Source organism: Equus quagga, chromosome 1 (assembly GCF_021613505.1).
Source record: "Equus quagga isolate Etosha38 chromosome 1, UCLA_HA_Equagga_1.0, whole genome shotgun sequence".
NCBI lineage: Eukaryota > Metazoa > Chordata > Mammalia > Perissodactyla > Equidae > Equus > Equus quagga.
The window spans coordinates 137,561,065-137,585,468 of record NC_060267.1 but is presented as its reverse complement, the minus strand read 5'-3'; the positions used below and the strand labels follow the sequence as shown (position 1 = coordinate 137,585,468).

Here is a 24,404-nt window from a genome sequence, read left to right as displayed (position 1 = left end):
AGTGTTTATATGGGAGAGACAACATTCCTATTTATAAGGGCTTTGGAACATTGTAAACCTTTAAAGCAGATGTACAATGCATGCTCAACAAGCCACCTCAGGCCTTTCTGGGAAAACAAGGTCAGCTGAACTAATTTTAAACCAAATGGCTTCCTAATATACTCCAGTAAATTCTATTGCTTTTCATTTATTCATTAGTGTATTTCTACAATAGATACTATACAGCAGTGAACACGGATGAATGGGTTACCGGCTATCATTATAGAAACTGCAGAATGAGCTGGTACTTAGTTATCTGGTGACTTACATAATGTTTAAAAGCATGGAAAACAACACTTTATTTTGCTTACGGGTACCTGTGGTAGAAACAAAAAAATGTGCCTGAGGGGAAGCAAAAAGGTCAATATGGCCCCGGCAGTCACTTTCTCCCTCCCGCGCAGGACGCCTTCTGTTCCAGAACTACGCTTCCCGGCAGGCTGCGCGCCGCACGGTGACACGCTTCCTTCCTTCTGGCGCCGGCGGCGGCCAGGGGAGCACCGCGCAGTGGACTTGCAGCCTGCCGCTGCCGGTGCTGTCGCTGCCTCGCCCATCACGTCTGCCAAGGCGCAGATGTGGGCCCCGCGGGAGCAGCTCCTGGGCTCGGCCGCAGACGGTGAGTTGGGCCGGCGAGGCGAGGGCAGGACTGGCGACGGGCCGGGACGAGGGGAGGGGAACTGCCTCCCCTCCCCGGTGCTCCGACCTCAGGCGCCGGGCTGTCGTGGGCAGCATCTGAGGCTGAGGCTGTTCCCGTAGGACGTGCGGGGGACGGCGGCTGCGCGCTGTAGGCGGCGCTGGCGACCCCTCCCGACTGCTCACCTCACCTCCTCTGCTGGTCCGGCAGGGTTTCCTCCCGGTGGTGTGCTGTTCACTGTCCATGGTGCTAACAGGCACCGCCCAAGTCTCCTTGCCCAACGTCCCGCCGCTGGCGTCCGAGCTGCGCTGTCCAACCGGCAGCCATTGGCCAAAAGTGACTATCGAGCGCTTGAGTTGTGGCGAGCACTACTGAGGACCTACATTTTAAATTTTACTTGCTTTTAATTAATTTGTAACTAAATACTGAAGAAGTCTAAAATATTTTTCCATCAAACACAAGTGTATTGTTTTGGTAGGACTACATTTCCTTTTTACCTTTGAAAATGTAACGTCGTTATTGAGATGTGCTGTAAGTGTTAAATATGCACCTGATTTCGAAGAGATGGTTGGAAAAAAGAATATAAACTATTTTGAAATAGTATTTTAGATATGTTGGGTTAAGTGTTATTAAAATTAATTTCACCTTTTAAAAAACTTTTTGAGATGGCTACTAGGAAATTTTTTTTGAGGAAGATTAGCCTTGAGCTAACTACTGCCAGTCCTCCTCTTTTTTTTGCTAAGGAAGCCTGGCCCTGAGCTAACATCCGTGCCCATCTTCCTCTACTTTGTGTGTGGGACACCTACAACAGCATGGCATACCAAGCGGTGCCATGTCCGCACCCGGGATCTGAACCGGTGAAAGAGCAGACCCTATGTGGGGCAAGTAACAGTTATAACAGAAGAAGAGCAAGAGAGATGAAACCACACAGTGGCTCTTAAAGTTGCTGTTTAGAAGAGAGAAATGCCATTTCTGCTCACATTTCACTGGCTGAGGCAAGTCACATGTCTACCTGATGTCAGTGGATGGGAAAGTATAACTCTTTTGCAGAAAGGGAAAGCAAATATTTGGGAATAATGCTCCAAGGGCCTACTTTACCCTAATCACTAGGATTACAAAAATGCCTGAAGAATTGTATTAAGCACTGTCAGGGATAGGTAGTTTGGAGATTCCTGGAGAAAAAAGGAGGATGAGAAGTCAGGAAAGGACTGTAAGAATAAGTTATGTCTGGGGCCTTTCTTTCTCTTCTAGGTTTTATAGATTCGTGAGAGCAAATTGGCATAATGGTCAGAGTTTCCCTTCAATTCCCTCTCTCTTAAAAAATCATATCAGAAGGAGCTCAACAGACGCATCCCCTTCAGGACTTTCTATTCTGTTCCATGACTCTGTCTATTGCTGCACTAGTGCTAAAACCAGTTTATTTACTATTGCTTAATAGTGTGTTGTTATATTTTAGAAGGCAAGTCTCCTCTTTTATTTATTTTCATAATTTTCTTGGATATTCTTATATATTTTCTTTAAAAGAAGAATTTTATAATTATCTCATGCAGATCCATAAAAAAACTTCTGTTGTAATTTTGATGTTGCATTAAGTTTATTTGATTTGGAAGGAATTGATTGGCTTGCAGTATAATTCATCCTATCCAGAAGCACAGTAGGACTCTTCATTTTCCCACATATCCTATTATAATCTCCAGCTGCCTGAATAAGCTCACATTCTAGAAAGGAGGTAGATGGATAAACAAACAGGTAGTGTGATGTGATTGAGATGAGACCCAGATTGGACAGAGGAGGGAGTTACCACCCTTGCCTGTGACATTGGAGAATGACTCTGGAGGGCTTTCTGGAGCAGGAGAACCTTGAGTTGGTTACAAAGGGGCAATAATCAGCAGTGGGTTGGGTCACTTGGGCTGAGACTCTAGTCAAGGAGTCTGCAGTGCTTCAGGTTCTGTAACTAGCATAGTCCCTAACACTGCTTGCCTTTCTCTGGGCCATGTTGCTGGAGGTCTTTGACTCAGGCTCATGGGGAGACAGGTATGCAAATTTCTGACAGGATCATGTGCCACACAAATACAGAAATGGAAGATAGATAGCTTTCCAGAAGACAGTGTTGGGCTTGGGGCTCTACATAACCAGTAGGACTCAGTTCAAACCTCAATATTGTAGAAACTACTTAGAGCACAAAGAATTCACTACGGCTGGAAACTAGACCAGTGGAGTCAGAAGGTGGGCATTGCATGCCCTAAGCAGGGTCTGAGAAGAGAAGCCCAGGTCCTATGTCATGGCCATGGCATCACCTGCCCCTTCTATGAAGGATTGGAGAAGTGGAGTTGGGGGGTTGTGAAGTCTCTGACTTAAAAGAAATAGTATGCTAACAATGGGGCTTATCCAAAGTTGCTGAGCTGTTTCGTGCTAGCAGGGATCTGAAAATCCAGGCCTTGGACTACTATCTGGGGATCTTATTTCTCCCATCCCCTCTCCTCCTCTCCTCTTCCTTCAAGATGGCTGATAAAGGCCAAAGTGTGATGAGAAAAAGGGAGGGGGGATGTGCCAAAAGGTTTTGAGTAGGGTAACTTGTAGGGGTACACAGCACTTAGGTGGTATTGTAGCTGGGAACTGCCAATAGAGGGGAGCCTCTGGCTGCTGTGTGACTCCAGTAGGGACCTTTCCCTCTCTGGCACCCACACCAAAGTGGGTGTGTATGTTGTGGGGCTGAGAGTCTCGAGTTTTGGGGGACTTTGGGGATCCACAATTAAGGTATGTTATTCCCATTTGTGATTTCCCAGGTATGGAGGGCAGGGGGTGGTGCCTGTCGAAATGGAGCTGGAGGAGGAGGCCCCCACTGCCTGATCAGGTCCATGCTACTTCCTTGCAGCAAAAGCTGGGCTCCATAGCTACAGCCTATATTGTGGATGCTCAAAGCTCCCCCTGATAAACTAACAGGTAGATCAGTGAGCTGTGCCTACCAGGCAGTACAAGGGTTAAGAGGCTATGCAGAAAAGATTTAACATACTAGTACTGACACTGCTATATTTAGAAAAGCCTGCTTGCGAGGTTGGCCCTTTGCTGGCTTATGGGAACTTGGCACTTGACCTGTTCCCTAACTAATAAGTATAGTTCACTGTGCCTTGATTGTGCCTTGACCACGTAACTTATGCTGAACACCTGCTTTCCTTCTGGGAGTCTGGAATTTTTGTAGCTGTTAGGCAGAGGGTGCCTACATGACCAGCCCCCAATAAAAACCTTGGACACTTGACTCTTTAGTGGCCTTCCCTAAGTAGAAACATTGCATGTATGTAATTACTATTTTTTACTGCTGAAGAAACTCAATGTGTCCCCTTATGGAAGGAGAGAGCATAAGGAAGCATGTGCATGGATTTCTCCAGTCTCTGCCTGTGTTATTTTTCCCTTGCTGATCTTGTTGCATATCTTTTTGCTGTTAGAAACCTTAGCTGGGAGTACAACTATATGCTGAGTCCTATGAGTCCTAGTGAATCACTGAAAGTGGGAGTGGTCTTGTGAACCCCTGACAGAGAGACCCAACTAAATGTAATTTGGGTGTCTGTGTCAAAGAAATTTGGAAGCCAAAGCACTGAGAGCCTAGCAGCTGGCTGGGGAGCTGTGCTTGAGTCCAGTTCCCAGCAAGGCCAAAGTTTACCACTATTTTGAAGTGGGCAGACTTAAACCCCAGGACTTAAGCAATCAATGAAGGGAGACACCAGACAGTCCAGCATGGGGGAGAATATCAATGGGAAGAAAGAGTCCCTCATCTCCAATAGGGCCTACAGCAACCAGTTCTCTGTTACCAAAGATACTCCTTTGCCCTACTCCTAGAGACCACTGGCATCCCAGAGATCAGAGGCTGCAGATCAAGTTTATGACTGTCTGAGAGGGAGGTCTCCAGCCTTCTAAGTTATAGTCAGGATCTAATGGGTGGTGAGGTATTGACGGGAAAGATGGGGATGGCTCTGACACTGTAGTGATGCCAAAACTCTTTTGTGGAACCAGGACTCCATCTGAAAGCCGAGCTGTCAAACCCAAAATAGTGACTGTGTCTCTAGCTGGAAGAGCCATAGGTCCTCCTCAGTGCTCCACCTGAGGCTGGTAGACTGGGGTTCTGTGAAGGTCTTTCCTAGTCTTCAACTACCAAGTCCCTGAGGCAAGGGGAAACATCTAGGGCGGTCATGGTGTGGCAGTCCCCTGCCAGCCCCTACCTCGCCCCAGACCTAATGGAAGATGTGGCACCCAGAGAAGTAATCCTCTGTGCCCTTGACTGAACCAGAATATCCAGTAGGAGAGCTTAGAGCCCCTGCAGGAGGATACAGAGGACTGAGACTCAGGGACAATGTGGGATCAGGACAGGTTCTCATCTGGGAAAAGGCAAGGGTTTCTCCTAGTGGCCTGTCATGGTAGTGTTCTAGAAGGCTGCCTTCAAGTACCGGATCATGTCTGGCATAAGGTGGGTCCAGTGGTTTATTGATGGTGACTTCTCCAGAGTGTCTCTGAGCAAACTGGTAGCCCTATGACTGCTTAGCCACCTTCAGTAACCTGGCTTCTTATAGGAAGGCCATGTGCCAGGCCTTGGAGAAAACCAGGGTGTGAATCGGCAAGCCCTTCTCAGCAGCCCTGGAGAGTTGGAGGATCAGCCAAAGTCCATGTAAGGGCTTCAAGCTTATTGGAGTTGATGGCCTCCAACCCAACAACTGACCAGCTGTTAAATTGAAGGTGCATTATGTAGGCAGTGAAACTTGGAATCAAAGAAGTATAAAAACAAGACCTTAAGACACACAGCTGCCATTTCTGACTACTGCCCCCCACCTGAAAGCCAAAAGTTGAATTGCTGCAATAATGGCAAAGACCTTGGGGAAAGACGATCAGTCCTGAGCAAGTAACTTTGGATGTAACAAACAAGAGCAGTCCGGAATAGGGCTTGGCAAACTTTTCTGTGAAGGGCCAGATGGTAAATATTTTAGGCTTTGTGAGCCATATGATTTTTGTTTCAACTCCCCAACTCTGCTGCTGTGTGAAAGCAGCCAATAGGTAAGTGAATGGACATTACTGTGTTCCAATATAACTTTGTTCATGGACGTTGAAATTTGAATGTCATATGATTTTCATGTGCCATGAAATATTATTCTGCTTTTTATTTTTTCAACCATTTAAAAATATAAAAACTCTTCTTGGGTCACGGGTGGTATAAAAATGGACAGTAGACCAGATTTGGTCTGTGCATAGTTTGCCAACCCCTGGTCCAGTACATAACTCTTTGTCCTATGGTAGGGGCACCCGTGTCTCCTTCCATCGACTCTTTGCAGGTGGGCTCTGCCTCTGCCTGATGTCCCAGGGCCAGTTCAGTTGGACAGCAAAGTTGAAGAAAGTATAGACAGTAACCACCAAGTTGAACTTTAATAGCATTTCAGAAATGCTATTGTAATGGTCTCTAATATCTTCTACTCTTTATTAGTGTTCTTGTGTAAAATAAGGAACAACACTGAAAATTATTTTCAAATAGACTTTTCTTAAATCACAGGCTTCTATTTCTGTGTTTAACATTTTTATAAGCTTTTTTTTTTTTGGTAACTGGAGCCATGTAATAAGTATGGGGGAAAAACCTATGCCTTGTTTTCACAGTTTTGCTGACTTTTAGGGTGGAAAGATGATGGGTGCTTAGAGTTTACCTTATTACATTTAATTAAGATCAGTATTTCTCTAAAAACATCATGGGGAAGAGGTGTAGCCTCAAGTGTAAGGCAAGAGGTGAGAGGAGCTGAGGGTCTGGATTGGGTATGGAGGGGGCCCAGACTGCTGGTTCAGGTGGGGGCACAAGTAGCCACAGCTGAGGCTCAGAAGGAGTCTCAGGAATCATCCTGATAGGCCTGGGTTCTCGAGGCTGCTTTTCTCTTTCCCCAGCTCTGCCTCCTAAGAACACTGCCTGTCTCGGTGAGGAGGAGAAGCCTTGAGACCTGGTGAGTTGAGGCTGCCTTTTTCTTCTCTGAAATGCTAGCTTATTTCCCAGAGAACCAGCACCTCTCTCTTGGGAAGGAAGAAAGAGATCAACATTGAGGTGACCATCTGCATTCATCAGATCAACATTCATGCTTTAGCCATTGTGTTAGGTATTTTATAATGGTTTCTGCATTTAACTTTAAATTTTTTGTTATAGAAATACACAACTAAGTTTAATATTAAGAATTTAGGGTATTCTAGGGGCTGGCCCCGTGGCCGAGTGGTTGAGTTCGCGCGCTCCGCTGCAGGCGGCCCAGTGTTTCGTTGGTTCGAATCCTGGGCGCGGACATGACACTGCTCATCAAACCACGCTGAGGTGGCGTCCCACATGCCACAGCTAGAAGGACCCACAACGAAGAATATACAACCATGTACCGGGGGGGCTTTGGGGAGAAAAAGGAAAAAATAAAATCTTAAAAAAAAAAAAAGAATTTAGGGTATTCTAAAACATAAAGGTAACTTTTAATAAAAATTTGGGATTATTAAAGTGCTAAAGTGCACTACTGAAGTTCCCTATTCCCTACATCAACATTCACACAAATATGTATATTACCTTAATAGTCTCTAATAGTCCAATCTTGTACATTGGACTTCTTTTTAATTCTTTATTATTAAAATTTTCAAGCATATATAAAAGTGAAAAAAAAAAAGTTAATGAACCCTCATGTATCCATCATCCTACTTAAGCAGTTATCAACTCATGGCCAATTTTGTTTCATCTCCAGCCCTACTGGATTATTTTAAAGCAAATCCGAGACTTCATACTGTTTCATCCATAATTTCAGTCCTGTGCTTAAATCCTTAAAACATCTGTATGAGACAGGTGGTGGTGGCCCCATTTGAGAAGTGAGATCGTCTGGCTTAGAGGCATTACGTGACTTTCTCACCGTCATACGTGGACAGCCAAATGGTAGAGCCAGGAAATTGAACCTAGATTTCTTTGACTCTCAAAACCGTGATTTTTCTGTGATGCCTTCTTGACTGCTTTTTCTTCTAGAAGACTATACAAAAAAAGAACAAATTCTCTGACTCTTGGAAATGGGCTTATGTATTTGGATGAAGAACCTCATGGAGAATTCACCCTCTGTTCTGATGCTGCATTACCTGCCACCCTCCCCACTGATGAGCCCCAGTCTTCTTTTCTACACCAGAAGTGTAATTTATTGATTCCTGGGTACAGGACTGTGTAAAATTCTGTGAGCTAGCCAAACAGAGTTGTAAGTACATTGTCCTTGTTCTCAAAGAGCCAGGATTCTTTGGGAAATAATGCATAGAAAGAGGAAATGATGACACTGGTAGTAATTATGGTGAAGACAGTTAAAAGTATTAAATAGTGCAGGGAAAGACATGACTGTTAGCCTGTAGCTGTTAAAACAATGCACGGCCACACAGGATGGTCTCAGGTTTTAGATTGACAATCAAGTTAATGGTACACAGTGCACTTTAACCCTGCTTTAAACCCCTGTAGCTTCATGAAAGGATATAGGACAGGAAACATTGCAACTAGATATCGGTATTTTTCTCAGGACGTTTTGCACTAGCCTGATGGTCAGCTTCCAGGTCCTAGGGCCACAGGGGCCAACCTAGATTGTTAGAGATGACGGTGATTTGGGAGTAAATCACTTCCTAACAGGGAAGCAAATGTCTTTATTTTCCATATTCTCCACCTCCTAACATTTTATTATGGAAAATTTCAAATATACAGAAAACTTCAAAGAATTATAAAATGAATACCCAACACCCAAGGTCTATAGTTAACATTTTATTATATTTGCTTTATATCATATTTATCCATTTATCTATCCTTCTATTCATCTATTAAGCTATCTTATGTTTTCATGCACTTCAGAGTTAGTTGCAGGTCTCAGTATATTTCACCCCTAAATACTTCAGTATGCATATCATTAAATAGAATTCAATTCTTTTTTGAGATAAAATTCGAAACAATGAAATGCACAGATTTCAAGTGTACTGTTTGATGGGTTGAGCACTTTTACATATAATTGGTAGCCATTCATAGATCTTTGTTTTTGATGTGTCTGTTTAAATTTTTGGCCCATTTTTTATTGGGTGTTTGTGTTTATAATTATTGAGTTATAGGGGCTCTTTTTATATCCAGGATACTAGTCTTTTGTCATATATTTGCTTTGCGAATATTTTGTCCCAGTCTGGAGCTTGCCTATTAGTTTTCTTAATGTCTTTTGAGGAGCAGAAGTTTTTTTAATTTTAAGGATGTCTAACTTACCAGCTTTTCTATTTTTTTTTTTTAAAGATTGGCACCTGAGCTAACAACTTTTGCCGATCTTCTTTTTTTTTTTCTGCTTTTTCTCCCCAAATCCCCCCAGTACATAGCTGTATATTTTAGTTGTGAGTCCTTCTAGTTGTGGCATGTGGGACGCCACCTCAGCATGGCCTGATGAGTGGTGCCGTGTCCGCGCCCAGGATCCAAGCCAGCGAAACCCTGGGCCGCCAAACCGGAGCGTGCAAACTTAACCACTTGGCCACGGGGCCGGCCTCAGCTTTTCTATTTTGTTTTTTCCTGTTTGCTGTCAAAGAAATCCTTGCTTATCCCCAAGTTGTGAAGACAGTCTACATTTTCTTTTAGAAACTTTATAATTTTAGCCTTGAGTTTAGGTGATTTCTTTTTTGTTGTTGTTTGGTGTGATGTAAGGGAGGGATTGAGGTTCTTTTTTTTTAAATTTGACTATTCAATTGTTCCAGCATTGTTTGTTGAAAAGCTTTTCCTTTCTTCACTGGATTGCTTTCATCTGTTTGTCAAAAATTAATTGTGGGTCTATTTTTGCATTTTCATATAAATATTAGGATCAGCTTATCAGTTTCTAAAATGGAATTTTGATTGGAATCGCTTTGAATTTTTACGTCAACTTGGAGGAGAAATAACATCTTAACATTAGCGAGTCTTCTTGTCCATCGCACAGTATATCTCTCCATTTATGCAGTTCTGTCTCTTAGGAATCTTAGAGTTTTTGGTGTATATGTCTGGCACTTATTTTGTTAAATTTCTCTCTCAGTGTTTCATGTGTTTTGATGTTAGTGTAATTGGAATTACACTATTTTTAAACTTTTTAATAAAATTTTATTTTAGAATAGTTTCAGATTTACAGAAAAATTGCAAGAATAATACGGAGTTCCCGTATATCACACATCCAATTTCCCCTGTTATTAACATCTGACATCAGTATGGTATTCTTGTCACAATTAATGAATCATTTTTTATGTTATCATTAACCAAAGTCCATACTTTATTTAGATTTCCTTAGTTTTTACTTAATGTCCTTCTTCTGTTCCAATAATCCATTCAGGCTATCATATTACATTTAGTTGTCCTGTCTCCCAGGAGGTATTGGTGAGGCGTTTTGTAGATCATCCCTTAATTGGGATTTGTCTGATGTTTTTCTCACGATTAGACTGGGATGTGGGTTTCTGGGAGGAAGACCACATGGGTGAAGTGCTGTTCTGATCACATCACATCAGTGGCACACAGCATCAGCATCACGTACCACTGCTAACGTCAACCTTATCATCTGGCTGAAGGGCTGTTTGTCAGCTTTCTTCATTGTAAGGTTACTGCCCTTCCCCCACTGTATTCTTTGGAAGGAAGTCACTATGCACAGCTCACACTTGAAGAGTGGGGAGTTACACTCTGCCTCCTGGAGTGTGAACTATCTACATAAATTAATTGTTTGGAATTGTTCTGCACAGCAGATTTGTTAGTCTCCCCCATTTATTTATTCAACCATTTATTTATATCAACACGGACTCACGGATATATATTTCATACTTTGGGTTATAATCCAGTAAAACTTCATTTATTTTGTTGCTCAAATTGTTCCAGCTTTGACTGTTAGGGGCTCTTTAAGTTGGTTCCTGTGTTCCTTTGACATATTCCCATTATTGTGTTTGTTTTTTCAGCACTTCCTTACTTTCTGGCTCTACAATATGCTCCAGGCTCACTTTCTTAATTTCCTGCTCCAGTTCTAGAGTCAGCCATTGCTTCTTTCACTGGAGAATGGTATTAGAAACCAAGATCTGTATGCTAGGTATGCTCATTGCTACTGGAGTGTCACTGACTCCAGGCCCTCTCAGCTGACAGAGCAAGGAAATATGTGTGTGTATACTAACCTGTGTATATACACATGTCTACAAATATTTCTTTATGTAATTATATCAAGCTAAACATGAGTCTATACTGATGCTTCCAACTCTAATCCGTTACCACATGGATCATTTTAGCTTCCTCACCTTGCTTATTTGTAACCTCACACCAACAGTGAGAAACCTGACTCCCGCTATCCACCATCCATTTACTTAATTGTTCAATTCCAGTTTATATGTATAGTGGCTTCAGAATTGTTTATCTGTACCCCCGTGGAAACAATTTTATCAAATAGCATATGGTACTTATGTGCAGTTCCTTTTGTCTAGATTCCATTCATTTACAGAGTTACTTAGGTCAGCTCCTTTTTTCTCCACCACCTTTAGTGAGGTTGTTTCATATATTTGAAATACGTTTTTTTCACATTCTGCATTCCATCTTGGAATCCCTTGACCTCCTAAATTATTTTTTAAAATCTTCAGATTAAGGTTCACATTTTGTTCTGTAAAGTTCTGGGGTTTTGACAAATGTGTGGTGTCATGTATCTACCATTACAGAATTATACAAAAGAGTTTCACTGCTCTAAAATAATTCTTCTGTGCTTCAGCAACCAACACCCTCCCCTCCCCAAACTTCTGGCAACCACTGCTCTGTTTAATATCTCTATATTTCTGTGTTTTTCAAAATGTCGTGTAAATGACATCATATATATAGTATGTAGCCTTTTTAGACTGGCTTCTTTCACGCAGCACTATGTATTTAAGTTTCATCCAGGGGTCAGCCCCGTGGCCGAGTGCTGAAGTTCGCGCGCTCTGCTTTGGTGGCCCAGGGTTTTGCCAGTTCAGATCCTGGGTGCAGACATGGCACCACTCATCGGACCAAGCTGAGGCGGCATCAGACATGCCACAACTAGAAGGACCCACAACTAAAATATACAACTATGAACTGGGAGGATTTGGGGAGAAAAAGCAGAAAAACAAAAAAAAGAAGATTGGCAAAAGTTGTTAGCTCAGGTGCCCATCTTTAAAAAAAAAATTCATCCATGTTTTTGCGTGTCTTGATAGCTCATTCCTTTTTATTGCTCACTAGTATCCTGTTGTATTGGATGTACCACAGTTTGTTTATCCTTTCACTTGTTGAGGGACATCTTGATTGCTTTCAGACTTTGGGGATTATGGATAAAGCTGCTATAAACATTTGTGTGCAGGTTTTTGTATAGACATATGTTTTCAAATCAATAGAGTAAATACTACGAGCTTGATTGCTGGGTCATATGGTAAGACTTTATTCAGCTTTGCAAGAAACTGCCAAACTGTCTTCCAAAATAGCTGTACCATATTTGCCTTCCTGTTGCTCTGCATCCTTACCAACAATTGGGATTATTGATTTTTTTGAATTTTACTCATTCTAATGGGTGTGAAGTGATATCTCATTACTGTTTTACTTTGCATTTCCTTAATGACAAGCAACAATCTTTTCATATTCTTATTTGTCATCTGTATATCTATTTGGTGTTCAGATCTTTTGACCATTTTTTATTGAATTGTTTGCTTTTTCACAGTTGGATATTAAGAGTTCTTTGTATATTCCTGATACAAGTTCCTTATCAGATATGTGTTTCGTAAATATTTTGTAAAAATGTCTGGCTTTCCTTTTCATTTTCTTAACAGTGTCTTTCACAGAGCAGAAGTTTTAAGTTTTAATGAAATCCAACTTACCAATTTTTTCTTTAATGCATCGTGCTTTTGGTGTTGTATCTATACTTACCACTAAATCCAAGGTCATGTAGATTTTCTCCTATGTTTTTTTCTAAGAAATTTCATAGTTTTGCATTTTACATTTGATTCTGTGATCTCTATTGAGTTAATTTTTATGAAAAGTAGAGGGTCTGTGCCTAGGTTCATTTTTTTGCATATGGCTGTTTAGTTGTCCCAGTACTATTTGTTGAAAAGACTGTCCTTTCTCCATTGTATTGCCTTTATACTTTTGTCAAAAATCAGTTGACTATATTTGTGTCAGTATGTTTCTGGGCTCTTATTCTGTTCCATTGATCTATTTGTCTATTCTTTTCGCCAATACCATGCTGTCTTGATTAATGTAGCTTTATAATAAATCTTGAAATTGGGTAATATGAGTCCTTCAACTTTGTTCATCAGTATTGTGTTGACTCTTTTAGGTCTTTTGCCTTTTCATGTAAACTTTAGAATCAGTTTGTTGATACTTACAAAATAGCTTGCTGGGATTTTAATTGGGATTGTGTTGAATCTATATATCAGTACAGGAAGAACTGACATCATAACAATATTGAATTTTCCTATCTACAGACATGGAATATCTCCATTTGTCTAGATCTTCTTTGATTTCTTTCACCAATGTTTTGTAGCTTTCCACGTACAGATCTTGTGCATGTTTTGTTAGGTTTGCACCTAAGCAGATCATTTTTGGGGTGCTGTTGTAAATGGTATACATATTTTTAATTTCAAATATCATTGCTGGTATATAGGAAAGCAATTGACATTGGTATGTTGTTTGTGTCCTACAGTCTTGCTATACTCCCTTATTAGTTCCAGGAGGTTTTTTGTTTTTTTTTTTGTAGATTCTTTGCGATTTCCTATGTAGACAGTCAAGTCACCTGTGAACCAAGACATTTTTAATTCTTCTTTCGCAATCTGTGTACATTTTATTTCTTTTTCTTGTCTTTTTGCACTAGCTGGGACTTCCAGAGCAATGTTGAATAGGAGTGGTGAGAGAGGATATCCTTGCCTTGTTCCCAATTTTATGGGAAAAGTGTCTAGTCTCTCACTATTAGGTATAATGTTAACTGTAGAGTTTTTGTAGATGTTCTTTATCAAGTGAGGAAGTTCTTCTTTATTTCTAGTTTGTTAAAAGTTTTTATCATGAATGGGTCCTGGATTTTGTCAAATGCTTTTTCTCTATCAATGGACATGATTGTATGATTTTGCTTCCTTAGCCTCTTATTGTGGATTACATTGATTGATTTTCAAATGTGGAACCAGCTTTGCAAACCTGTAATAGACCCCACTTGGTTGTGGTGTATATTTCTGCTCATACATTTTTTTATTCGATTTGTTTATATTTATTTGGTTGAGGGTTTTTGTGTCTATGTTCATGAGATATATTGATCTGCAATTTTCCTTTCTACTATCTTTATTTGGTTTTGGTATGAGGGTAATGCTGGCCTCCTAGGAAGAATTAGGAAGTGTTTCCTTGGCTTCTGTTTTCTGGAAGGGATGTGGGAGGGTTTTTTGCAGTACAAAATTTTTAATTTTGATGAAGTTCAGTTTGTCGATTTTTTTTCTTTATGAATTGTGGTTTTTGATGTCATGTCTAAGAACTTTGCCTAGCCCCAGGTCTTGAAGATGTTTTCTTATATTTTCTTCTAAAAGTTTTATAGTTTTACATTTAAATCAGTTATCCATTTTGAATTAATTTTTTGTATAAGGTGTGCGAGTTTTGGTTGAGGGTAATATTTTTGCCTATGGATGTCCAATTGTTCCAGCATCATTTGTCACAAAGACTGTCCTTCCTCCCTTGAATTGCTTTTGCACCTTTGTAAAAAATCGATTTGGTGTATTCAAGTTGGCTTCTTTCTGGGTTCTCAATTCTCTTCTGTTGATTTGTGTCTATTCTTCCACCAATACTATGCTGTCTTGATTACTATAGTAAACAAATAGTAAGCAGTAAGTTTAATATCAGGTAGAGTGACTCTCCTACTTTATTCTTCTACTTCCTTTGCCTTATCATATAAATTGTAGAATAAGCTTGTTTATATCTATAAAAAAAATCTTGTTGAGATTTTGATAGGAATTGTGTTAAATCTATAGATTATTTTGGAAAGAAGTGACATCTTTACTATGTTGAATCTTCCAGTCCGTGAACATGGTATGTCTCTTCATTTATTTAGATCTTTGATTTCTTTCATCAGCATTTTGTAATTTTCAGCATACAGACTCTGTACATGTTTTGTTAGGTTTTTGCTAGCTATCTCATGTTTTTGGAGTGATTGCAAATCGTATTGTTTTTAATTTCAGTTTCCGTGTGGTTGTTGCTAGTATATAGGAATATGATTGATTTTTGTGTGTTCATCTTGTACCTTATGACCCTCCTGGACTCATTCATTAGTTCCGTGATCTTTTTTGTAGATTCTTTTGGATTTTCTACATAGACAACCGTGTTATCTGCAAATAGGGACAGTTCTATTTCTTCCTTATCAGATGTCTATGCTCTTTATTTCCTTTTCTTGCCTTATTGCTTTGAGTAGAATGTTTGATTGCTTTTTGAGAACAAAAATTATTTATCTTTAAAATCAATTCTCACTGAAATCTAAAATATTTATATTTTATAACAAATAGCAATAACAGATGTTTATTACATATCAGGCATTGATCTAAGTGCTTTATATTTATTAAGTCATTTAATCCAACAACGCTGAAAGTAGGTATGTCATTATCACTCATTTTATAGTGTAGAAACTAAGATCCAGAGAGGTTATGCAATTTGCCCAAGGTCACATATTTTATAAGTGATGGAGCTGGTATTTGGACTTGTAGAGTCTGATTCCACAGATTGGGCTCTTAACACACCCACTGTGCAAAAATCCTGGCTTTTCTCCTAGCTGAGGCAGTCTTATGTTGAAATGGAAGAAGTAGAGGGCAAAGAGAAGGCAAGAGAGAAATGCCAGAAGGAGTCATGGAAAGTCCAAAAGGGCCAGAAGCCTGCACCACTGCCCCTCAGGTCTTGCCTGCCTACTCACAGGTCCCAGCTTGCTGTCTAGACATTTGTCTTTCCTCCTACACTGTACCACACAGCCTGACTGCCTGGGCTGTAGATTTGACATCCCTCCCCAAACTTCCCACACACCCAGGGATTTCAGCATCTATACCTAGTTTCCCACTCTCGATTCAGTGTTATTATTCTTTACTTCTTCTACCACTTCCGTATGTTGGATTTTAAATGCCTTTCAGAATCCAACTCTGAGACGAGGATGCCTAGGAGCTCTGGCTTGATAACCTTATGGCTCATTCTGCCCAACCCCCAACCGTGGTCTTTGATATGATGGAAGCTTAATTAGTTTAGCTGTAGAACCTGGAGTATACATCACCAACTCCTAGGGAAAGCTACTTAGAAGGTGCACTAGAAGACTGGAGTAGCCCTGAGAATAGGAGGAAGAAGCAGAGTCAGAACAGAGGCCTTCAAGGTGATCAAAGACACCTGGGAATGATGTGCACATGTTCCCCAAATTCCACAGACTGAAGGAGCTTAGTAGTTAAAAATCTAGGGCAAGGCAGGAGTGTCACAGACAGCCCAGAGGTTGAAGCAGATGGTAACTGAGCAAATAATGCCTGAATTCAATGGAAATAAGTAATTTGGTGACTACCACACGTTCTGAGGGCAACACCATCTTTCAAGTGTAACTAAAGAGAGAGAATGCCACTGAATCCCCATTCTGATGAGAAGAGACTTGATGAGAAAGCATGTGGTGTAGTTCTAGTATGTAGAAGTTGAAGCAAGGTTTCTGAGACTTGGAGGAAATAAAAGAGGTGAGGAGAGAAAAGTGGTGAGGGGTGGAAGATAAAGCACTTTGCAATGAAAAGAAAAAGGGCTCTCAAACTGTGTAGGACTGTTTTCCAGTCCTGTTATTTTCTTGTCATTTGGGAAAGTTCTCTGGGCCTCAGTTTTCTTTCTCTGAAAAAAGGTCTATAATATCAGTCTTACAGTGTTGATCTTGGGATGTATGTCTATAAAATGTAAATATGTTCATTAAAAATTTTTCCATAGGTTAAGGGTTAAACTTCATTTATCTGGAAATGTCATTCTCGGGAATACTACTTGCCATCCTCTCTGCCAACTATTTTTCATATTCAAATTATTACTGTACACGTTGAGTAAGGAGTTGGGGACTTTAGAAAAGGCATTGTTAAAATATATCTGATGACAGGGACTTTATAAATACCATTTTTCAAGCAGAGAGGTTTGCTTTAATCAGTGTTCACAAATGCTCATTCTAGACCCAGCCTCAGCACACACATTTTTCAGTATACTCTGAGTTGCCTTTCATTTCTTCTCTGATCTTCATCATCCCTTAACGCCCAGTATAAGCCCTCCCTCTGTGCGGCCTTTCCTTGCTTCTACAGCTTGTCTTCCACTTCCCTTTGAATTTCATCCATTGTGATTTGTCAAATTCATATTCCTGCACTCTGCTTTGATAAATTTTCTCATTGGTTCAAAAACAATTTTGCAATGAGATAGTAAGTGTTCTGGGGGAAGGAGTGTGTCTTGTGGATTAGATGTTCGTCCTGTATGTTTTAACACCAAGCCAAGAAGTATGGAGTGATGCCTGACCCTGAAAACCCTCAGATCCACTTCTTATGTAGCTTGATTCTTCAGAACCACCAGTTCCATTCTCTCTGTGAATATTGATGGTGACTTGGTAAGTATGAATTTATTGGTTGATTTAGGGACCAGTGAAATTCAACAATGTGGCTGTGATTTTCACTGAGGCAGACTGGAATAGACTGAGCCTTGAGCAGAGGAACCTATACAGAGAAGTGATGCTGGAGAATTTCAGGAATCTAATCTCATTGGGTGAGGACATGTTCTCTTCCTTTATTTTTCCATTCATATGCTTATTGAACATGTACAGTGTGCTAGCCAGTGTTCTAAGCTCTTGGAACACATCATTGAATAAAATAATAAGGCATTTCTTTTGTCATGGGGCTTATATTCTAGTATAGTGAGACTGACACATACAATAAGCAGCGTGTATAGGCGAATTATGTATCTTAAAGGGTAATAAGCTCTACATAACTAAATAATATAAAGAAATATAAGTAGAGCAGAATAAGGAGGATCCAGAGTGCCAGGGTGTAGAGGTAGCTGGCTGACTTTTTAAATTGGCTGATGAGGGTAGGCTTCTACAAGAGATATGTTTGAGCAAAGGCTTGAAGGAGGTAAGCAAGTTAGATACACAGATGTGGTGGAAAACTATTCCAGGCAGGGGAAAACCAGCACTAAGACCCCAAGTTAGGAGCATGCCTTTCCTTTTGGAGGGAAACAAGGAGGCCAATGTGATTGGAGCACAGAGAGCAAGGAGAAGAGGAGACTGGGAAGAGATGCCTTCTGTGTCCTCAAAGTTAAAAAAGTTTAAAGCGTAATTAAATCTGTCAATTTTGTGTTTTATAGATTATTTGGTATTATAAATCAAATTTTTGTTCATTTATTTAAAACCTAAAACTGCTTAATTGTCTAGGTTGGCAAATACAAAATCATTCTGGATATAATATTTTCAGAGTTTCACACAAATTTCTGTCAGAAGATTTTTCGAGATTTTTCTTCATTTGGCATGGCTATGAATTAAGTAGTTCTGATTTGTACTATTTTTATCTGCTTGGACCTGTTTTGAACTGCTTTCTTCTAGTTTGAATTGGCCTCATTTCACTCCATTTGGCTTCTGACCTAGTTTCTCCATCTATTTCAATGTAGGTTCAACCATTAAATTTGCTTTCAATTGGCCAATCTAATTTGGTCTTGTTTTTATCTTGTGTTTCTATCTTGATTCATCCTTCCCTTTCTCTATATATCTTTTTTCTTTTATTGCTAAATTATTTGAAGCAAAGTCTAAATAACGTGTCATACCACTCGTAAATATATCACAGTGCAACTCTAATAAGGATATATTTTTTTACGTAACCACTGTGTCATTATCACGTCTCACAAAATTTTCAGTAGTGCTTCGATATCATCTAACACTTAGTCCTTGTTCCAATTTACCTGATCGTCTCAAAGTCTTTTTGCAAATTTGAATCAGGACCCAGACAAGATCCACACATTCCATTTTTTTAAAATGTCTCTTAAATCTTTACCAGTTCTTCCTCCCTTTCCTGATTTTCCCCCAGGCCATGGATCTGTTTGTAATGCTCCAAATCTAGAATACAAATCTATTTTTGAATAATATCATAAAGTAATTTTTGCATAGCAGACTACATGTAAATCAAGAGAAAATAGTTTTGAACTTTACTGAGAGGTGTTCATCAATATGAAAAAAATCACCTCACCAGTCGCAGTGCTGGCTGCAGTGTTTGAGTCACCGCCTCTACAGCACACCTGTACCCCTCACCAATAGAATATACACAAGTCTGTTATCAATAAGCACATCCATGTCTGTCTGCATGTGTAACTGTCACATCCACAAGGATCTCCTATGGCTGTAAGCATCTGATTGCTTCGTTGTATCTCCTAATGTAGTCTCGCCAAGAAATTAACGTTGAAATGCATAATGTTTTATTTATTGTAAATCGCTTTCTTTTATTTCTCTTTTAATTTTGGATAGGGCATTGCATTTTTTTTAATTTTTATTTTTTGGTGAGGAAGAGTGGGCCCTGAGCTAACATCTACAGCCAATCTTCCTCTTTTTGGTTGAGGACAAGTGGCCCTGAGCTAACATCTGTGCCAATCTTCCTCTGTTTTGTATGTGGGATGCCACCACACCATGGCTTGATGAGCAGTGCTAGGTCTGCGCTTGGGATCTGAACCCACGAACCCCAGGCTGCCAAAGTGAAGCACGCAAACTTAACTACTATGCCCCTGGGCCAGCCCCTATATTATTTTTTAAAAATTCTGTGTATGGATACATTTTATTAAATATGAATTTCATTTCAGGATAGTAAATGAGATGTTACAAAACATAGACTATATAAAGGAGATTTGGTATTGAGAACCTCTTGTCTGTCTTTTGCCTAACTCTTTAATTCTTTCTTAAGTGGTTCTATCACTCATTCACTCAAAAATATTTATTAACTATTGAATTTTAGGCACAGTTCTGAGTTCTTGGAATATACTAGTGATAAATCTGGGAGAAGGGTGTTCCAGACATAGGAACCAGCCAGTGCAAGGCATTGGGAGGAAAGGTCAGTGTGACTTGGGTGGAGTGAACAAAAGGTGGAGAATAGATGGAGTCAGAAAGGCAATAGGTCACCAGAGAATGTAGAACCTAGTGGGCGACTCTAAGGAGCTCGGCTTTTACTCTGAATATTATGGACTTTTTTTTTTAAGTGAAGGGTGCTATTTATTAGAAATGTAGAATAAAGAAGGAAGAGGGAGGATTGGCTTTAGTCACCCACTCCCACCCCATTCTTCTATGCCTGATCTCAGGGCAGAGCTCTCACGGCTCCAGGGAATACTTCCTTTTGGATGGATGAGAGTCAGTCACTCCTCTGAAGCAGCATGGCTTAGCCACTCCTCATCCTGTCCTGAGAGAGTCAGTGCAGTTGGGCTGGGTGTCTGGGAATCTCCTGATTCGGGTGTCTGGATGACGGCTTTGCAGCCCTAGACTGTGGTCAAAGTCCAGAACACCCCCTGTCCCCAGATTTAGTCTATAGGCCAAATTTGGTTAGCTTTTTCCCAAAGAGATTGCATCTATGTCAGGGGGCTTAATTCTCACTGGCTGCTTTTCTTCAAAGACCCACTCAAAGCATCAAGGATCTCATTATTCTTAGAAGCTTTTTTTTTCTTTAAGGACAGATTTAGTAGAATATAAATCTTTGTATGCTAAGTAGTTCAGAGCTATCTATGGTTTGTGTGGAGTGTTTAAGAGCACATCCCAAACCCTGTTTTGTCTCTTCTTACTTTGTGACTGTAGACAAGTTACCTGACCTCTCTCAACCTCAGTTTCCCTGTCCATGAAATTATAATAGCAGGATTAAATTTTATTTTCCTGTAAAGCACTGTATAGCAAAATGTTGGGCCCATAGTAAATGCTATTTATTATGGTAAATAATAATAATAATAATTCTTACAACCCAATTGTCAAGTAATAAAACAAAGACCACTAGAACTTACAAAAAGAAATTCTGAGTTTATTAAATTGTGAGACAAAGGTATAAACCAGTAAAAAATTTTAGTGAATAGTTCACAGAGAGAGAAAAGTCAGGGATATTTAAGTATTAGGAAGGCAGTTTTATGGCATTTGTGCTAATAAAAGATGGAAAACTAGCATTTTGCACAGGACAGAATGAATCCATGGATCTGTACATGTTTGGTTGGAAAAATCCTCTTATTTAGTTGTCAGGAAAGAGTCTTCAGTTAGGGCCAATAAAAGGTCTAGCCTCCTGGGAGTACAAAAAGTTCATGGTTTATCATCTTCGGGTAGTTAGAAACAGGTTGCTATTCAGTTTTGATATGTCTTAGGCAACTCTGCCAAATGGTAAAATTTCTAAATATGCTGATTTGTGGAAAACAGAGAAAAGCAGATCTTGGGCTGACTGGGGGACCAAGAGCCAGCATCATTTAGTCGGTGGTACCTGACTGTCTTCTCTACTGCCGACTCTCCACTTCCTGATAGAACCTGATGCATAATAGTCCTCTAATAAATATCTGTAATGAGTGGGGAAACTCAGATGAAGTTTTCACATATGCTGCCTTTAACCTCTATCCTCTACTCCTTTCTACATTGGAGGACATCCAGACTGAGCGACTCCTATGTCAATCTATTCTTTCTTCTCATAGGAAAAGTCACAAAGGACATTCCCATATAGGTCAGAAAGACTGTTCTCTCCCATTGGAAACAAATGGTTATAGCTGTGTGTGTCAGTGTATCTGGTTATGACTTAGAAGATAATTTTAGTGTAATTACAGATGCTTACAGAGCTGAAGATGCCTCTGATGCTTACTCGAAAGATTCCTTGTTGGAATAATATGTAGAATAGGTTCTGCTGTCAATTTTTTTGGATTCAAATAAAAGATGTAATATATGAAAGTTGAATGCAGTGCATAATCTGAATCTAATCATGGGAAAACATCAGGAATGTTTATCCATATTCTAGAACATGAGGAATGTTCTCTAAAAAAAGAACTGTATCCTTCAAAATGCCAATCTCATGAAAGAAAAAGAGATAAAGGAAACTAAAGAAACATAACAGCATTGTGATACCTGATCCTAGACTGGATCCTGTACTGGAGGGAAAATGCTATAAAGGACATAAGTGGGTCAATTGACAAAATTGGAATATATATGGTAGTTAGATAAAAGTATTATGTAAATGTTAAGTTTACCGAAGTTGATAACTGTATTGTGGTTATGAAAGAATATATCTCTACTTTTATGAGATACACACTGAAGTATTTAGGGGTAAAGGACCATGATGTATGCAGTTTACTCTCAAATAGTTCAGAGAAAAAAATATACACACGTACACACACATATGGATCATACAAATGCTAACAATAGGTTATTTGGGTAAAGGGTGCACAGATGTTCTTTGTATTATTCTTATTCTTGAAACTTTTCTGTACATTTGAAATTATTTCCAAACAAAAGTTAAAAGGATTTGAATGGAAGTCTAGGTCCTTTAAGCACATCTTTGGGAGGCAGACGTTAATCGTGGATGATTAATGGGCTGGATCTTACCATACAACAAGGAAGAAGAGCCCAGTCAGTCTTTCCCACAACTACTCTGACTGAAACTTGTCTTTCTTCAGCAGAACCAAAGCCAGAAGTCTATCCCTGGCCCTCCTGCCCTCTGGCCTTTGGCAATCAGCAGTCTCTCAGCCAACACAAGCTACGCAATCATCCTATTCCAGATTTATCTACAGGAAATCAACTCCAACCAGGGGATCCATACCCAGATGACCAGTAGCAGCAGCAACAACATTCTGATAAAAACCACCGGGGGCCAAAGCAGAAAATCAAGGACTAGGAGGCTCTAAACCCTTGTTCTGGAGGACAAATGAGAGGGAGACTTCAGTGGTTTTCTCTAGCCCACCCCGGGGGCCATCAGTAAGCTTCCGGGAGGCAAAAGAGTGTGGAAGGTACAATTCAGTCCAGTCCAGACAGCAAGCTCTGGGGAAGTAGACAAAGTTCCTGGGAGGGTAGAAATATCAGGATTTGGAGGATCCCTTAGCCTGGGATCACCTTTCAGCTAGGCTGCAAGCCGGCTGTCCCATTGTTATAACATTCTTCCCTTTTCTCCAGGAAGAGTATGAGCAACAAGCAAGGCCACATCTGGGGACTTGTTCCAATCCTACCTCTAACTACTCAGGCTATAAACTTTTATCAGCAAGTAGCACAGTAGGGCCCCACAGGGAGAGAACCTTTGCTGTTAGATCCCGGTGAGTCTTACCATATCCCTGAACGCCATGTCTCATCATATCATATAAGCATAGATCCCAGTAAGCCTTATCATATCCAGAAATCCATGTCTTTATCACAGCATCACATCCTGATTGCCAAAACCGGGCCTGAAGGGATGCTTAAGACCCATGGTGGATTGTCTGTCCTCAAGTAAAGAAGAAAGACAATTATATGATGCTGGTAACAATAGCATGCCAGTCTTATAGATGAGGAAATTAAAGCAGAAATGCAGATGATTTGCCCATGCTCACATAACTAATAAGTGGTGGTGCTTGCATTCAGCCTGGTATTCAGCTGGGATTCAGGAGTTTGGGTCTTGGGGTTATTCTGTTCAATTCCTTGCCCTTAAGAAGACTAGTCCTTCAAATTTCCTTTGGTCTCCTAAAATCTGACTAATTCTGGTATAGCCAAGATTTAGGTGTTTGCTACATTAGACCCATCCACAGACACGTCTTATATGAGGATCCCAATATAGCATATTGAAGGTTTCCAAGGTGGAAACCTCTGTAATAAGGCACTGCAGAAGTAGTGCCTGGCAAAAATTTGTGCTTCCTCTGCCTAGAAATGCCCTTCTGGCTTAGAATGCCTTGTTACTGGGAGTGGGAGGGAAGATGGGGAAGAGAAGAGGAAGTGGAAGGGGAGTTCTTCTGCCAAAGAGCACCACAGGAAGCATCTACTAAACTAATGCCATAACTTTTATACCACATCTCTCATCCTCTTGGCCACATTCTTACCCTGACTGCTCTGCACCCAGTTGAAATCAGAGAGCTCCTTGCTCCATATCTCATGTGCTCCTCCTAGGAGTTTCTCTGTTGATGTAGTGCAGGAAGCCTTTCTGGCAATATGCAAATTTGGACCTGCAAAGGAGTTCAGTCTCCCTGGCGAAATGCTTGACAACAGATGATGGAAACCAGTGGGCAAACACCCAGCCTCCTGTACTGTGTTGGGAGGCAGAAGACCTGCAGCTAGATGAAAGCCAGTTGTCTACAGTGGTGAACAGCTCAATACCCCATTCTGCGGTTGGCTTTCTCTTCCCTGCTTATTCTCCCAGTCCCTTCACTCCTATTTTCTGAGATCATTTCCCAAAATAAACTACCTGCATACAAGTCCCCATTTTACGCTCTGCTTTTTGGGGGAACTAGATTATAGGCACAAGAGCTGAGAGGAGACAAGTAGACCAGCATAAGCCTATGATTCACGGAACTGCTAAACCAAAGGAAGGTCCCTCACTTGATCATTCCCTTTCCTTTCAAATTTACATTCTCTGGGACTCGTGACCTCAGTTGTCTTCTTATTCTCATGTATCCTTATTCTTTCCCTCTCTAATATAATAACATTATATAATATAATAATACAATTATAAATGAATTCATATTTCAACAGTCCTTCAAAATGTCCGTTGGCTCCTGAATTTCCCTGAACCTGCTATATTCCTCCTTAAGTCACAATCAAACTTAAGGAAA

The 24,404-nt window shown here is 40.3% G+C and overlaps 1 long non-coding RNA gene across 1 annotated transcript; it reads left to right on the top strand.

Moving 5' to 3' along the window:
* Positions 1-524: 524 nt before the first annotated feature.
* LOC124247686 (uncharacterized) lies at positions 525-24,047 on the top strand. The gene is made up of 4 exons (XR_006890790.1): positions 525-652; positions 6,581-6,636; positions 7,674-7,893; positions 22,290-24,047. It is a non-coding gene; the product is annotated as an uncharacterized LOC124247686 (long non-coding RNA).
* Positions 24,048-24,404: the final 357 nt, after the last annotated feature.